General features: G+C 38.7%; 1 protein-coding gene across 2 annotated transcripts in view; it reads right to left on the bottom strand.

Moving 5' to 3' along the window:
- Window positions 1-15,572, bottom strand: part of FRMD4B (FERM domain containing 4B) — a 364,340-nt gene that overhangs the window by 253,558 nt on the left and 95,210 nt on the right. For both annotated transcript variants that reach the window (XM_035276090.3, XM_008982003.5), the window contains exon 2: window positions 2,914-3,041. The gene's annotated coding sequence lies outside the window, so the exon portion shown is untranslated. The remainder of the gene's footprint in view (window positions 1-2,913; window positions 3,042-15,572) is intronic.

Raw genomic sequence — 15,572 nt, forward strand, 5'->3', positions numbered from 1 at the left:
TAGCTGGAATTATAGGCATGTGCCACCATGTCTGGCTAATTTTTGTATTCTTTGTGGAGACAGGGCTTCACCATGTTGGCCATGCTTGTCTCAAACTCCTAACCTCAAGTGATCTACCACCTCAGCCTCCCAAAGTGCTGGAATTACAGGCGTGAGCCACTGTGACTGGCCTGGATGACTCTTCTTATTGATTCAAGGAAGAGAACAGTATTCCAGTACAAACAGGACTAGAAAGGGTTCTGCTTGGTACTATAATCAGGACTGACATTGAGTAGGAAGGCACACATGCAGCTATGCTTGGTTAAGATATTGACAATTCCACCATAGTGGTTGGTAGCTGACCAGTTCCCTGAGCCCCACTCTTGAATTCTCAGACACCTCCCACAATCCAGCACCTCAAGGGTAAAACCTTGTGCCAAAAGAGGCCCTTTTAGACCCTGCCCAGAACTATGGCCAATGCCTATTCAGGCTGTTCCTTAGTTGTGCAGAGAGGCTACTAATAGTTTCAATATTGCTCCTGCCTACCTGGGTCTAACTTTTTGTAAGACTCCCCTCTATTTCTGAGCCTCTAGCACTGGTGTAAACATGCTGTCTATTTCAGTTACAAGATCCTGTCTTTCTCATTCTTTCACTCTCAAAATGTTTATTGAGTACTTCATATATGGCAATTGCTGAACCAGGATCCTAGAATATTACTGTGAAGAGGGCAAATGCTGTCCCAGGCCTCAGGGACCTTATACACCAGCAGGGAAGGCAGGTGAAAAGTAAATGAAGAGACAAATTAAAAAAAAATTCCCAGGAGTAATGAGTGCTATAAAGGAGGCTCTAGAGATGAGTTCATGAATGACTAACTTCAGCCACCCAGGTAGCTGGGACTACAGGTGCGCACCACCACGTCCAGCTAATTTTTGTATTTTTAGTAGAGATGGGGTTTCACCACATTGGCCAGGCTAGTCTTGAACTCCTGACCTTTTGATCTGCCTGCCTCTGCCTCCCAAAGTGTTAGGATTACAGGCGTGAGGTACTGCGCCTGGCCTGTGCAGCCTCTCTTATACCTACTTTAAATAATCAAGTTCAGCACCTGTCAGACTGGCAATGATAATCAATTTTGGAATACTCCTTGTTGCAAGGATGTAAAAAAAAATAGGCTCTCATAGTCGTTGCTGATGAGAGTGACAGTAGGAGCAATATTTTTGGAAGCTCACTTTTCAGAGGGGGCCCCTTTAGTAGAGAAGCCAGAGAAACCCCAGTCTGAGACTTAAAGGAAAAGGATACAGGAGGAAGAGAGGGAAAGAAGCAAGGCTGCATTGTTCAGTGGGTAAAAACTCCAAGTGGAAAGTCATTGCCTGTTTTTTAGAGGGAACCAAAGAAGGCAAGAATGAGTACGGGGAGCTAAGGAGGTGAGGCTGGAGGTAACATCTGGGACCAGGTCAAGTCCAGCCTTACAGATTACAGCAAAGAGTTTAAGACGGTCTTATTTGTATCCTAAGAAAGTCCTGCATCATTTAAGTCTGTATTCTCCAATGCTTCTCAAGGTGCTTGAATCAAGGAAACAATCAACAAGACTTTGTTTGAGAAGTATGCTGACCCCCTGTAGCTTTCTTCTATCTCTGCCTGGCACCCATCAGTTCCTGTGACAGCTGCATGAACAGTACAAATATGTCCAGAGTTAAAGAAATGAGATCTTTCACTTCCCCAACATCTGTTATGCTCTTCCACATCTTTGCCCCTTGTAAAACAAACAACTGAAATTTCTATCCCTGAAGTACACTTTACTCAATGATAAAATCGGCCAGTGATTACCGAGCACTTTTTATGTGCTAGGAATTCTTCCAAGTGCTTTGCCTATATTGACTCATTTCATCTACTGAGTAACTCTATAAAGTAGGTTTTACCATCACCTACATTTTACAAGTGAGAAAACTGAGGCAAAAAGAGATGAATCATTTTGACCACAATCACGCAAGTGGTAAGTGATAGGGTAAGATCTCCAGAGTCGACATCCTTGACTGCTAACGTGACATTTCTCTCCAGCAGGTGCCAGATGTGGAATTGCAATCTTACCATTGATTTCAACAAAGGAAGCATTTTGAGACATAAAATGATGTTCCTAACTGTTGCACATTTTACTTATGTGCAGTTCATAGTTTTGCATATTTTATATCATGTCCTTCAAACTGCTTTTGAGTGTCAGATATGAACTTCTGAGCACCTCATGAAGAAGCATTTTGAGACCTCATCTGGTTGTGTTGCCTACATGCCTGGCAGTTTGGTTTCTATAGCACTGCCATCATTATAACAGTGCTGTGCAACTGTTCAAATAGTCCGTTCCCCTCTTATTATAAAAAGCAGCAGAAAACAGAAAGTGAAACTCAGGTATCGATACTAAGGATACAAAACACTCCCTTACTTCAATTAAGCTAAAGATGAAAATCATTGCACATATAAAAAGAATCAACTGTTTGCTTTGCTCAGTTGCCCACTGGACTTAAGCTGGTGAAGCTGTTCAACCATGGATAAAAAGAAAATTTTTTATGTCTTATAAATGTGTGTATAAAATATTGAAAATATAGGAAATATGTCTGAGGCACAGGACAATTAGTACAGTTAACTTTTTTTATTTGTTTATTTTACTCTGTAGGAAGAGACCTTCTATAAAAATGTAAGCCTATTATTCAACTTTTGGGTGTTGAACTTTCATTTGAAAGTAGGAGAATAAGAGTATTTATTAATTTTCTTCCTCATGCTAGTAGTGTAAATATTTTGCTAATATGCCATATCACACATCATATCACATCCTGTCCAAGCCCCGCTTGATAAGTCAATGTGTACTCACACAAACACATATAAATTCACTTTCCTGTTCTATCTAACATATCAAAGAGTTCAGAATTTACAGAAACATCAACTTACCTTTAACTAGTAAGTATTCTCTTGCCTTTCTTCTGTTTTTATTGTAATAATCTTCAAATTTTGCGTGCTATGCATAGATGTCATCTTTTTCTCTCACGCATTCTTTCTTCTGGATTTCTCATTAAAGCCTGTAATACAGAAGAGAGAAGCTCCTTAATTTCTGTAGGCACAGGGAAAGCAACTATAAATCTCAAGGCAATGACACTTCTAATTTATTCCTAATTTTTCCCTGGCTGACTACAGTTTAATCACTGTTTTAGAAATTCACCTAATTACATGAGATTTAGAATAGAGTTCTCTCAAAATACAGATGAAATTGAGGCTAGTCTCCTTAACAACTAAAGACTTCATACCAATTTGGCTTCTTACAGGATGCATGTCACTGAATATACCATGTTAGACTTCTACTGTCTCTGTAGGAGGAGATTCTGAAGTGCTCAAAGCTATCTACACTCAGCTACAAAATCAGTGCTGTCAAAGTGGGAGAGAGAACTCAGTAATACATCCCCTTGGAAGCCATGTTTCAGAGTTACTGAAACCAGAATGGCATTCCTGAAACTGGTTTTTAACAGATGTCAGTGTGGTGAGAATGAAACACGTCATGAATACTGATGAAATCTAGCATGGATATCGTGCCGTAAGATATCCTCATTTATATGTATTTCTCATTCTCCCTACTACAGAAAAGAAAACAGCTTTCCTCCCAGAAGCTCTGCTTCAGTCAATAAGCACATTTCTCCCTTGTCACTTGTGAGGTCACACTGTTTCACACACGCCCGTGTGTAAAAACAGGACAAGGAGGAACGCAGAAGTGGCAGATGTGGCATCCCTTGTTCTGCCATGTGGTAAGTGAAAACTCTCTGTGGCAACATCTGCATGGTACCTCCCACGCCACCTGCCCCTCCACTTCCCCTGGGTGTGCAGCAAGGCATCTAGGTGCAAAGTGGCACAAGAAGCAGGAAGTCAGCAGGACTTCTTCACAAACACCTTTGCCCTCTCTCTCCTTACTGTTGCCATAAGACAAAGGCATTTTTCTAGCAGGAACTCAATATTCAAGGAGTTCAACTCAAATAAGGGTACAGGAAGAAGACTAGGTTGAGAGCTTCTTACAGGCGATATTTTTTAGTACCCTTTTAGGAGGAATACATATTGGGCATGGAGTCATGGTTTGGGTAGTACTAAAATCGGTATGAACTCTCCACCCAGTCATCCTCTTGGCCTTCATGATCTCTCAGTGAAACATTAGGCAAAGAGAAGATACACTAGAAATGTGTTTTAGTCTAAGCCGCCACTTTACAGATGAGATAAATGAGATCCAGAAAGAGAGAAAGAGAAAGAGAAAGCAACTTGTAAAATGTTTCACAGGGCAGAGCTGGCATTGGAATGACTCAGTGCATTTTCTGCCTCATCATGTCATCTCTCCACAGCTTTCTTGTGTCTGCCTAGCGACAAAAGCTCCTTGAGGGATTAAGCCCTGTAAACAATGATATACCAAGCAGTGACTAATGTCACATGCAAAGAACTAGTTAAATCCCTTACTTATTTAGTGGGTGTTAACAAAGACTACACAGTTGCTGTCAACTTGGAGCACAAAGGCAGAAAAAAAGAGAAATAAACAGATACCTCCTGATGGCCATCAACAGTTACTGTTTATTAAGTGACCAACATAAGCCATACACTATGCCAGGCACCTAACTGAATTGCTGCTAATGCTTCTGGAAACTCTGAAGATAATATGGATGCTATTATACCAGGAAGATAAATAAACCAAGTCAGGGAAACAAGATACCTTGCCTGAGGTTACACACAAGTAGTTAGTTCTTGGATTCTATGGCCACATGCACACTGACTTCCTGCCTGCAAAAAGCAGCATTATAAACCAAAGAAATATGCATCTATTGGAAAACCCCAGAACCCAGGAAAAGAAACAAAGTAGACAGTATTTGGAAGGAAAGTAAAGGGAGAAAGAAAAGCAAAGGGAGATAAGAGCATTGTGGGAATCTGTTCTACAACTGTGAACACACAGGAGGGATATGTCTTAAGATCTATGAACACATCAAATATGCAAATATAATTAAAGCACTTGACTCCACCTATAAACTCTGGTACAAGATACTTGTGATACTGGGTATCTGGGAATGAGCAAAGAAGCTTAAGATCTCAATGAGATGGGGTAGATGAGTTACAATCACCCACTGTGTTAGTTTGCTAGGGCTGCCATAACAAAATGCCAAAGACCGTGTGGCTTACACAACAAAAAAATGTGTGTTCTCAAATTTCTGGAGGCTCAAAGTCCAAGATCAAGGTGTCAACAGAGCTGGTGTCCTCTGGGGCCTCTCTTCTTGGCTTGCAGATGGGCACCTCTTTACATGGGCTTTCCTCTGCACCCAAACACCCCTGGTACCTTTTTTTGTATCCATATTTCTTCTTATAAAGACACCAGTCACACTGTACTAGGGACCATCCTCAAGGCCTAATTTTAACTTAGTCATCTCTTTGGAGATGCTATCTACAAACACAGCCACATTCTGAAGTAGGACGAATTAGGACTTCAATATATCAATTAAGGGGCTGGCAAAAATCACGCCATAACACTCACCAAGTGACTAGTTCTGGTGCCACAGAGATGAAAATCCAGATACGTGAAAAGTAACAACCTGTCATCAACCTTCAGTGTCATTTATAAAGAGCTGAAGCCCTCTACTGTTTGAACTCAAGTTCAGAAATCTAACCGTCAGTGTCGTTTATGAAGAGCTGAAGCCCTCTAATATTTGAACTCAAGTTCAGGAATCAAAGGGTTTACTATGGGTTTTGGTATAAAACAAAAAAAAAGGGAGAGGAAGGCCATTCAATAAACTTCAGTCATAATGGTCTAAACCAAGGGTCAGAAAACTACTGCCTGTCAGTTAAATCCAACAAGCTGCATGTTTTTCTAAATATAGTTTTATCAGCACACAGCCATGTCCATTCACGTATGTATTGATTGTCTATGGCTGTTAGGGTGCTACAACTGCAGAGCTGAATAGCTGTAACAGAAACTGTGTGGTCCACAGGGCTGAAAATATCCACTATTAGCCCTTTACAGAGAAAGTTTGCCAACTCCTGGTTTGAACTATGTTAATCAGATTTCTTTACAGTAGGGCTTTTCAAAATCTTCTCAATCTTCAAGGAGAAGATACATAGAAAAATTGCATCTTAGATGGGAGGTAGTTTCTAAAGTCAGTTCAAAGTGAAGACTGTGTATAATCAAAATTAACACTGAAAAATCCCTTAGGGAAAGTGCCAACATAGAGCCCACCGTACTACATTATCATGAATATAGCCAGTTTTTCCTTCAAAGTTGCAACAGATAAAAGTTTCTTTGAGCACTACATAAAAGAATTGGCTTTATTTATGAACCATTTGTATAAATAGATGCATATCTTTAAATAACAGAATTACTTTCAGCAAAAGAGACTTGAAAAAACTGAGACCAATCATAGGACAGGAGATTCAGTTACCATCTCCTATTCACTTGTTGGATTTGCAGAAGTTATGTATATACTGGAAATGGCTCTACTGGATGGAGTTTTCTTCCTTTCTCAGCTTACTTAACCAAAGAATTTCTTTCTCAATTTTCTTATCTTATCCCATAGAAACCTCTAATATATGCAATCTCTAATAATAAATCTGTATTACATTATATAATATTATATTATAATATAATGCAATCAATGTATTATATAATATACTACTATATAGTAATAATATAGTATTATATTATTATAATGTAATACTATATATACTATTATATATTATTGTATATAATATACTGATATATAATAGCATGTATTATATATTATTTTAATTAATCTTTATTATATACATATTATACATATTATATATGAGTATGTATAGTATACTAGTGTACATATTATATATGAGTATGTATAGTATACTAGTATATATATTTTATATTTTATATATATATATATATACACATACATACATAAATAAAAGTTACCTTTCTTTTTTGAGATGGAGTCTTGTTCTGTCACTCAGGCTGGAGTGCAGTGGCACAATCTCAGCTTACTGCAATCTCCACCTCCTGGGTTCAATTGATTCTCCTGCCTCAGCCTCCAGAGTATCTGGGATTACAGGCATGCACTACCATGCCCAGCTAATTGTTGTATTTTTTGTAGAGACGGGGTTTTACCATGTTGGCCAGGATGGTCTTGATCTCTTAACCTCATGATCTGCTGCCTCAGCCTCCCAAAGTGCTGGGATTTCAGGCGTGAGCCACTGCACCCAGTCCAAAAGTTACCATTTTAACAATTTTAAAATCCCCAGGCACAGTGGTTTATGCCTGTGATCCCAGCACTTTGGAAGGCAGAGGCAGGACGATTGCTTGAGCCTAGGAGTTCCAGACCAGCCTGGGCAACATAATGAGACCTCGTCTCTACAGAAACTTTTTTTAAAAGCTGGGCATGATGGCGCATGCCTCTGGTTCCAGCTACTCAGGAGGCTGATTTGGGAGGGTTGCTTGAGCCTAGCGGGTTGAGACTGTAGTGAGCCATGATTGTGCCACTGCACTCCAGCTTGGGCGACAGAGTAAGACCTTGTCTACCTGCATTCACAATGTTGTACATCAACTAACACCATCCATCTCCAGAACATTTTCATCATCCTGAACTGAAACCCTGTGCTCATTAAACTGTAACTTCCCATTTCCCAGTACCCCCAACCCCTTGTAACTTCTGCTCTACTTTCTGTCTCTGTGAGTTCAACTACTCTAGATAGTAATTACTATTCAACTATTGTAGATACTAATTACTCCATGTAAGTGGAATCATACAATATTTATCATTTCATGTCTGGCCTATTTCATTTAGTATAATGTTTCCAGGACTCATTCATATATCAGACTCTCATTCCTTTTTAAGGTGAACAGAATTATAGTCCATTGTATGTATATGCCATTTTTCATTTATCCATTAATCTGTTGGTGGACATTTGGATTGTTTCCACCTTTGGTTATTGTGAATAATGTTCCTATGAACACTGGTATACAAATATTTGTTCAAGGCCCTGCTTTCAAGTCTTTTGGGTATCTGCCCAGAAATGGAATTGCTGGATCGTACAGTAATTCTATATTTAACTTTCTGAGAGACTACTGAACAGCTTTTCATAGTGGCTGCACCATTTTACAATCCCGTCATCAATGCACTAGAGTTCCAGTTTTTCCACATTCTCACCAACACTTCTTATTTTCCTTTCGTTCCCCAAATATCTATGCTAGTGGGTGTGAAATGGTATCTTATTGTGGTTTGCCCTATGGTTCTTCCATTATCAGTGTTAAGAAAGCAGTGTATATATTTCTGTCTGATTGATTGATCCATAACACCTATGTTTTTTAGTATTTCAGCATTTCCAAAAACATGCTCCACAGAACACTGATTGCATTAGTATATTATATAATATACTACTATACTATTACTATAGAGTATATCATTATAAAAGTATATGTAATACTGTTATGTATACTACTATATAATATATAACTGCATATACTACATTATAGTATACTACTATACTACATATAATTATACAATATATATTAACATAGTATATATTACTATATAATATATAATCATGTAGTAATAATATATTAATAATAATTAACAATAAATTACTATTACATATATTTATATGTAATATATATATATACTATCTATACATGTAATATACTATATATATATATTGAGATAGGGTCTTGCTCTGTCACTCAGGCTGTAGTGCAGTGGTGTGATAGTGGCTCACTGCAGCCTGGAACTCCTTGGCTCATGTGATCTCCCATCTCAGCCTCCTGAGTAGTTGGGACTACACAGGCAGCATTACCACAACTGGGTAACTTTTAATTTTTTTTGTAGAGACAGGTTCTTGCTTTGTTGCTCAGACTGTTCTCGGACTCTTGGTTTCAAATGACCCTTGGGCCTTGGCATCCCAAAGTGCTAGAATTACAGACATAAGCCACTGCATCCAGCCTTGTTATGGATGTTTTACCACAATAAAAAATGTTCAAGAAAAAAAAGGATGTAGAAGCAAAATTGTAGGAATGGGGATGGGGATGTCTAATTATTTAGGCATCACTTGAATATGTCATTCTGCTAAAAAAAAACTAGCTGTTGACAAATTCCTGGCTTGCTTAGCTGACAATTTCAAAACTTGGAAGGCAGAGGATTCTACAAGGGGAAGTGTTCATCCAGGAAAACCTTTTGGGCAATAGAGAAATGAAGCAAAAAAAGTGGTCACACACTCTTGGAGTTCAAAGCAGCGGAGGGAGGGATACTGGGGTCCTTGCTTGGCTCCTCTCTCTGGTTCCAGTACTGCCGCCCACCACCCAATCTCCATCCTTACCCTTCCACTCACCCCCATTCACTGTACATTCAGCAGCCAAACTGGGGGTAAAATATGGAAATATACAGAAGAAATTGCAACAAACTCCTATCCATGTGCCCATCACTCGAAACTAATAAATGTTTTTCATATTTTTTCACATCCTGTCTTTACTCTTTTAAGTGATAGAACCACACAGAATTTATCTTCTATGTTAATTTCTCCAGTCCAACGTTTTCTTCATTTTCAGAGGCAACCATTATTCTGAATTTGGTAGATATTTAGTTTGCATGTGTGTGTGCATGTGTGTTTAAATATATTCTATGATTTTGTCATTTTAAAACTTTTTATAAAGTATATTATGCTATTATATTTTACCCAACATCATTTTTTTGAGATCTAGATTATTAACTGTTGCATAGTGCTCTGTGGTATGACCGAATCCTAGTCTAATCTCCATTTATGGACTGATGGCTAATGGGTAGCATCCGATTTTTGCTGTAACAAAGGATGCGACAGCCCACATCCTCCTGGTTCTCCTTTTGTACCCAGGCCTCTCTGTTTAGTTGTGAGAGGTATTTGGGGCACAACCTGTGTGAGAATACCACTGTGTGAGTCTATGCAGGAATTGCTCCTGGTAAATCTCACCCAGGGTGGTCCAACCCTCCTAGTTATTATTTGGAAATGTGGGAGAATCTTTTGTGAGATGGGGATGGGATGGGGTGGAAATGCTAAATTTTCTATAGTGCATGAGAGTCCTGAATAACAAAGACTTGTCCCCCACAAAATACCAAGAGTTCCTTCTTTGAGAAACACTGCTGATTTCTGTCCCAAAGTAGAATCTTTGTGTTGTAGAATCTGTGTGTTTAGAAGTCTAACAGGGAAACAACAACTTGCTCTCCAAAGCGCCCCCTGCCACAACTCAGAGTGCTTTTTACCTCAATTCTTTGCCAATCTTACTGTCAGCCTTTTGAATTTCTGCTATTCTGATGGGCATAAAATGCAACTTCATTATGATTTTTAAATGTTCATTTCCTGCTTTTATTAGCACTGTGGAAAATCTTTTTATATTTTTTTACAGCTCATTTGTGTCTCCCCCATGTGGAAGTGCCTGTTAATAAGCTGTCTATTTTTCTATTGGGTAGTTTAAATTTCCCTTTTCGATTTGCAGGAGTTAGTTAGAGATTCTGGAAACTTGCTTTTGGTAGTTATTTGGGGTTGCCTTCCACCAGTTTGTTGCTTGTCTTTTTATTTTATGGTACCATGTTTTGCAGAAATTATATATTTTGATATAGTAAAATTCATTCAATCTTGAGTGTGATTTTTGGGTCTCCAGTTTATAAAATCTACTTTATTTTAAGATCACCTTTTTTCTCCATCTAAAGGTTTTACATTTTTATTTCTTATATTTAAGTTTTTAATCCATCTCACAATTTATTCTTGTAGAAAGTGTGATGTAGGAATCTAATTTTTTTCTTCTTATGGGATATCAGTTGTAACAATACTGTTTACTTCTGATACTATGTTTTCCTCTGGAGCTTCTAAAGCCTCCTGTATCAAAAAGAACCATATTTGTTTAGTCCATCGTTGGGCTCTCTTTTCTGTCCTATCGATCTATTTTTCAATTATCCTTATAATACTGTCTATGGCTTTATAATAAATTTTGATAGAGGAAGTCCCAATCTTTTATTCTTTCACAAAACTCCCTTATTAAATTCTTAAATGTGGCTTGGTGTTGTGACTCAGGCCTGTAATCCCAGCACTTTGGGAAGCCAAGGTGGGTGGATCACTTGAGGCCAGGAATTTGAGATCAGCCTGGCCAATGTGGTGAAAACCTATCTCTACTAAAAAAAAAAAATACAAAAATTAGCCCAGTGTGGTGATATACACTTGTAATCCCAGCTCCTTGAGAGACTGAGGCAAGAGAATGCTTGAACCTGGGAGGCAGAGGTTGCACTGAGGTAAGATTGCGTCATTGCACTCCAGCCTGGGCAACAGAGTGAGATACTCTGTCAAAAAAAAAAAAAATTCTTGAATACTTACATTTCCATTCAAATTTTAGAATGCTGTTGGGATTTTGCTTAGAACTACAATGAATTTATAAATACTTATAAATACTCAACATTTCATGATATTTATCTTCCTCTTCCATGTATATGGTATATCTTGTCATTTCTTTAGTTCTTTTAAAAATAATTTACAATAACCTTTTTTTTCCTGAAGCAGATGTATATCTTCTTAAAACTTACTCTAAGTTTCTGAATGGTTTTGAGCTCTGGAGTGATTTTTTTAAAAACCCAAATCTGAAGATAGTAAATCATCTCTCCCTGAATGTAGCTCCCCTGAGGCTTTCTGTTACATTTAGAATGAAATTCAAACTCTATACTGGAACATGATTATAGGACATGGTTTCCTATCTTCCTCCTGGACTTTATATTGTATCTTCTGTTAGTCATTAAGCTTTAGCCACAGTGGTTTTCTTTACTTTTTTTTTTTAAGGTTAGAATTAGTCAAGTGAGGCAGTAAGAGTGGAGTGGTTTTCTTTATGTACCCAAACATGCCAAGCTAATTTTATTTTGGGACCCTTGTCCTTGCAGCTTCATTTTTTTCTGGAATCTTGTTCACCAGATATGCATGTGGCTAGTTTCTTCCTGCTGTTTGGACCCCAGTTCAGATGTCTTTTCTCAGAGAAACTAACCCTGCCCACCAGAGAGTAGCCCTCCAATCATCCATAATGACATAGCTTCTGTATTTCTTCACAGCACTTGCCATTATTTGCAATTATCTTCTTTGAACTCCTTATTGGTGTGTTATTCCCCATGATAGACCATAAAATAATAATGTAAGACATTTCTAGTGTCTTGAAGAAATAATAGTGTCTGCAGAAATACTTATAAAAGGGATTCCAAACACTTTTAAGTTTTGCACACCAGGTTTCTAAGTGGCTTAGAACAGTGAAAGCACCACTCTCTATTTGGCCCATTTCTACTCCTAAGAGATAGCTATTAAGTTTATTTGTATAAATCCAGAAACTTTTTATCCATTTACAAATCTCTAGCTATTTAATCTATCTTAGATTACACAACTTGAATGATCAACAAAAAAATTTTTTTTTTTTTTTTTTAGATAGGGTCTCACTCTGTTTCTCAGGCTGTGATGCAATCATAGCTTATAGACTTGAACTCCTGGACTCAAGCAATCCTCCTGCCTCAGCCTCCTAAGTAGCTGGAATTATAAGCATATACTATCATACTCAGTTAATGTTTTAATTTTTTATAGAGATGAGGTCTCGCTATGTTGTCCAGGCTGGTCTTAAACTCCTGGCTGCAAGTGAACCTCCTGCCTCAGCCTCCCAAGTGCTGGGATTATAGGCATGAGCCAGTATGCCCTGCCAAGAAGTTTTATTTTTATTGAAAAATTGTTATTTTTAAGTGAATCTGAGTTTGTTAAGAAAGCAGATTCTCAATCCCATCTCTAGAGGTTCTGATTCCACAAACCAGGGGTGGGGCCTTCGTTTTCAATAAGCACCCTAGATCATTCTAACACAGGTAGCCCCAAAACCATGTATGAGAAATACTCACCTAGGTCAAGGCAATTTAATGCCATCCTTATTTAAGATGATACAGCCTCCCAAACACTAGGGGGCAGACGGAGCCACACTTGTGCTATGTCATGTCCTCTTTGCCCAAGAGGGCATAACAGATCTATGTGCCTCCACTGAGGCTCTGAGAACCAGATCTGCTTATGAAGCCTCATAAACAATCAGGGAAACAGCTCAAAACTGGCAGTGAGGAAATGGGTTCTAGACTCTGAGAGGCTTTGGGCCAGTTTCTTCATATGCAAAATGAGAGTGATGTTGTGATAGAATAAGAAATCTGTATTTGTTCTTCCCCAGTTCCTGGCACAGAGCTTCTGAAATTCTTGCAACTTTCTGAGTGATTGGGTTGAGATGAGTATCTTTTGTTACTCATAATAAGCCCCTTTCAACCACATCTGAGTTTATGTTAATGAGATGTCTGGAAGATTCCAGCCCTAGACAGCTTCAGGGTGGGGGCTGGTTGCCAGAGGAACAAACCATGTGATTATAGGGTTGGAACTTTCAGTCCCACCCCCTGATCTCCAGGGAAGGGAGAGGGTTGGAGGTTGAGTTCGATCACCAGTAGCCACAATTTACTCAATCATGCCTAATGGAACCTCCATAAAAACCCTGAACAATGGGGTTTGGAGAACTTCTGGTTGGTGAATGCATTCACTTTTTGGGAGGGCAGCATACCCCAAACTCCACTGGCACAGAAACTCCTGCTGTTTGGACCCCTCTGGACTTTACCCTATATACATTTTCATCTGACTGTTTGTCTGCATCCTTTATAATATCTTTTATAATGAGCCGGTAAGTGAAGTGTTTCTCTGAATTCAATGAGCCATTACAGCTAATTGTCAAACCTGAGCAGGAGGTCATAGGAACCCCTAATTTGTAGTTAGGTTGGTCAAAATTACAGGGGCCCAGGACTTGCAGTTGGCATCTGAAATGGAAGTAGTCTTATAGGACTGAGCCCTTAACCTGTGAGGCTAAAGCCACCTTTGCAAAACTATGACGGTAAGAGAAATCTGACATAGGCAACTCCATCTTGCTTCCAGCACACACACTGGCTGTCCTGACTCATTCCTGGGTGTAGGCAAAGCTAACTTTTGGAGGACTTTGGTTTATAGTTTAACCTTAAAGAAAGAATGATAATAACCCTTCTGCAAACTAAGCTGCCTTTGTAAAACTAATGAAAGACAACTAGGTTAGGATTATGAGAGGGGCCTGAATTCTGCTAAGATGTAGGCCCAGTTAAGACAATAACCAGCCATTGTTCTGGAGGTCACAAGATCTGCAACTTCCCCAATTACTCCTGTAGTTACATTGCTGTTGTAGAACCCAAAAATTGTCTTTTGAGATGTTTTTCAGAATTTTGCATTTTGATAACTGACTTCACCCATACTGGGGACTCATGATTCAGCTGGACCTGTGGCCCCGACCCAGATGCTGACAGCACAGGAGGACCGTTTTCCACACCCCTGTGATTTCATGTCCCAGCCAATCAGCGTTTCCTATTCCCTAGCCCTGCTGCCCACCAAACTATCCTTGAAAAACCCTAGCCTCTTTGAGGAGACTGATTTGAGTAATAGCTCCAATCCTGCTTGGCAAGGCTTGCATTAATTAAACAATTTCTTTCCTGCAGTAATGCTGTCTCAGTGAATTGGGTTTATCTGTGCAGCAGGCAAGAAGAACCCATTGGGTGATTATAGTGTTTGATGCTAACTCCAGGTAGATTTTTTGAAATAGAAATTGAACTGAATTGAATTAAGGACATCCATTTGATGTATGAAGAGTTGGAGAACTAGTATCAGAAGTGTTGTGATTACTGAAATAAAGTTCTCTTTCTCTTTCAGCCACATAGTTGTAAAAGCTCATTCCAGCCCTGTCATTTTATGGGAGACTTCAACGTCTCATGGATTTCTGTGTGATTAGGTTATGCCTGACTTTCACCCCATACCTTCCAAATTTTCTAGGAGGAACTTATGTTTATAAAGGAAAATAAAAAAAAACAAAACCTTTTAAAAGATAACATTCCCATTATTACTCAAACAGGATTTTCACAAGCTAAAATGATTGCTTCTGTTTCAATGCTAAGTTCACTACTTGTCTCCACAAACATAAACAGCAAAATCTCTACACACACTTATCCACCAGATTGTTGTAAACAATTTTCAAACTTGCTTCAATAAGCAAAACGGGCTCTGTGATGCTAAACTGGATGTAAATAGCTGAAGGATCCAATTTCAGCCAAACTCTCATACCACATGGAGAAATTAAGCAATTCTTAAATATTTAATAATACCCTGTAATTTTTTAGACTCCTAGGCTACACAATTTGTGACAAAGTATGCCACAATTAACAAAAATAGGCAACCTTCCAAAAAGTCTCACAAAGCAAAAGTAAACTCCTCTGAACCCCCGCTTCAGTGAGAGTGATATATTCAAGTGACATACCCACCACAAACGACAGCAGCCAGAAAGGGTTTGGAGCTTACCCTGAACTGGTGTCTGCTGAAAAGGCTCATGAAAAGAAGGTTGTGATTAGAAGATCATGACACTTCCAGCACCCACTTATTAGCATGTCTGGAGAATCACAGAAGGGAGATGATGCAGTCTTTACAAGCAGAGTTCACATCACAGGATATTTACAAATACTGCTATTCCAGTATTCAGAGCAATTTGTTCTCTGCTGTAATAGCAG

This window comes from Callithrix jacchus, chromosome 15, assembly GCF_049354715.1.
Source record: "Callithrix jacchus isolate 240 chromosome 15, calJac240_pri, whole genome shotgun sequence".
Lineage (NCBI taxonomy): Eukaryota > Metazoa > Chordata > Mammalia > Primates > Cebidae > Callithrix > Callithrix jacchus.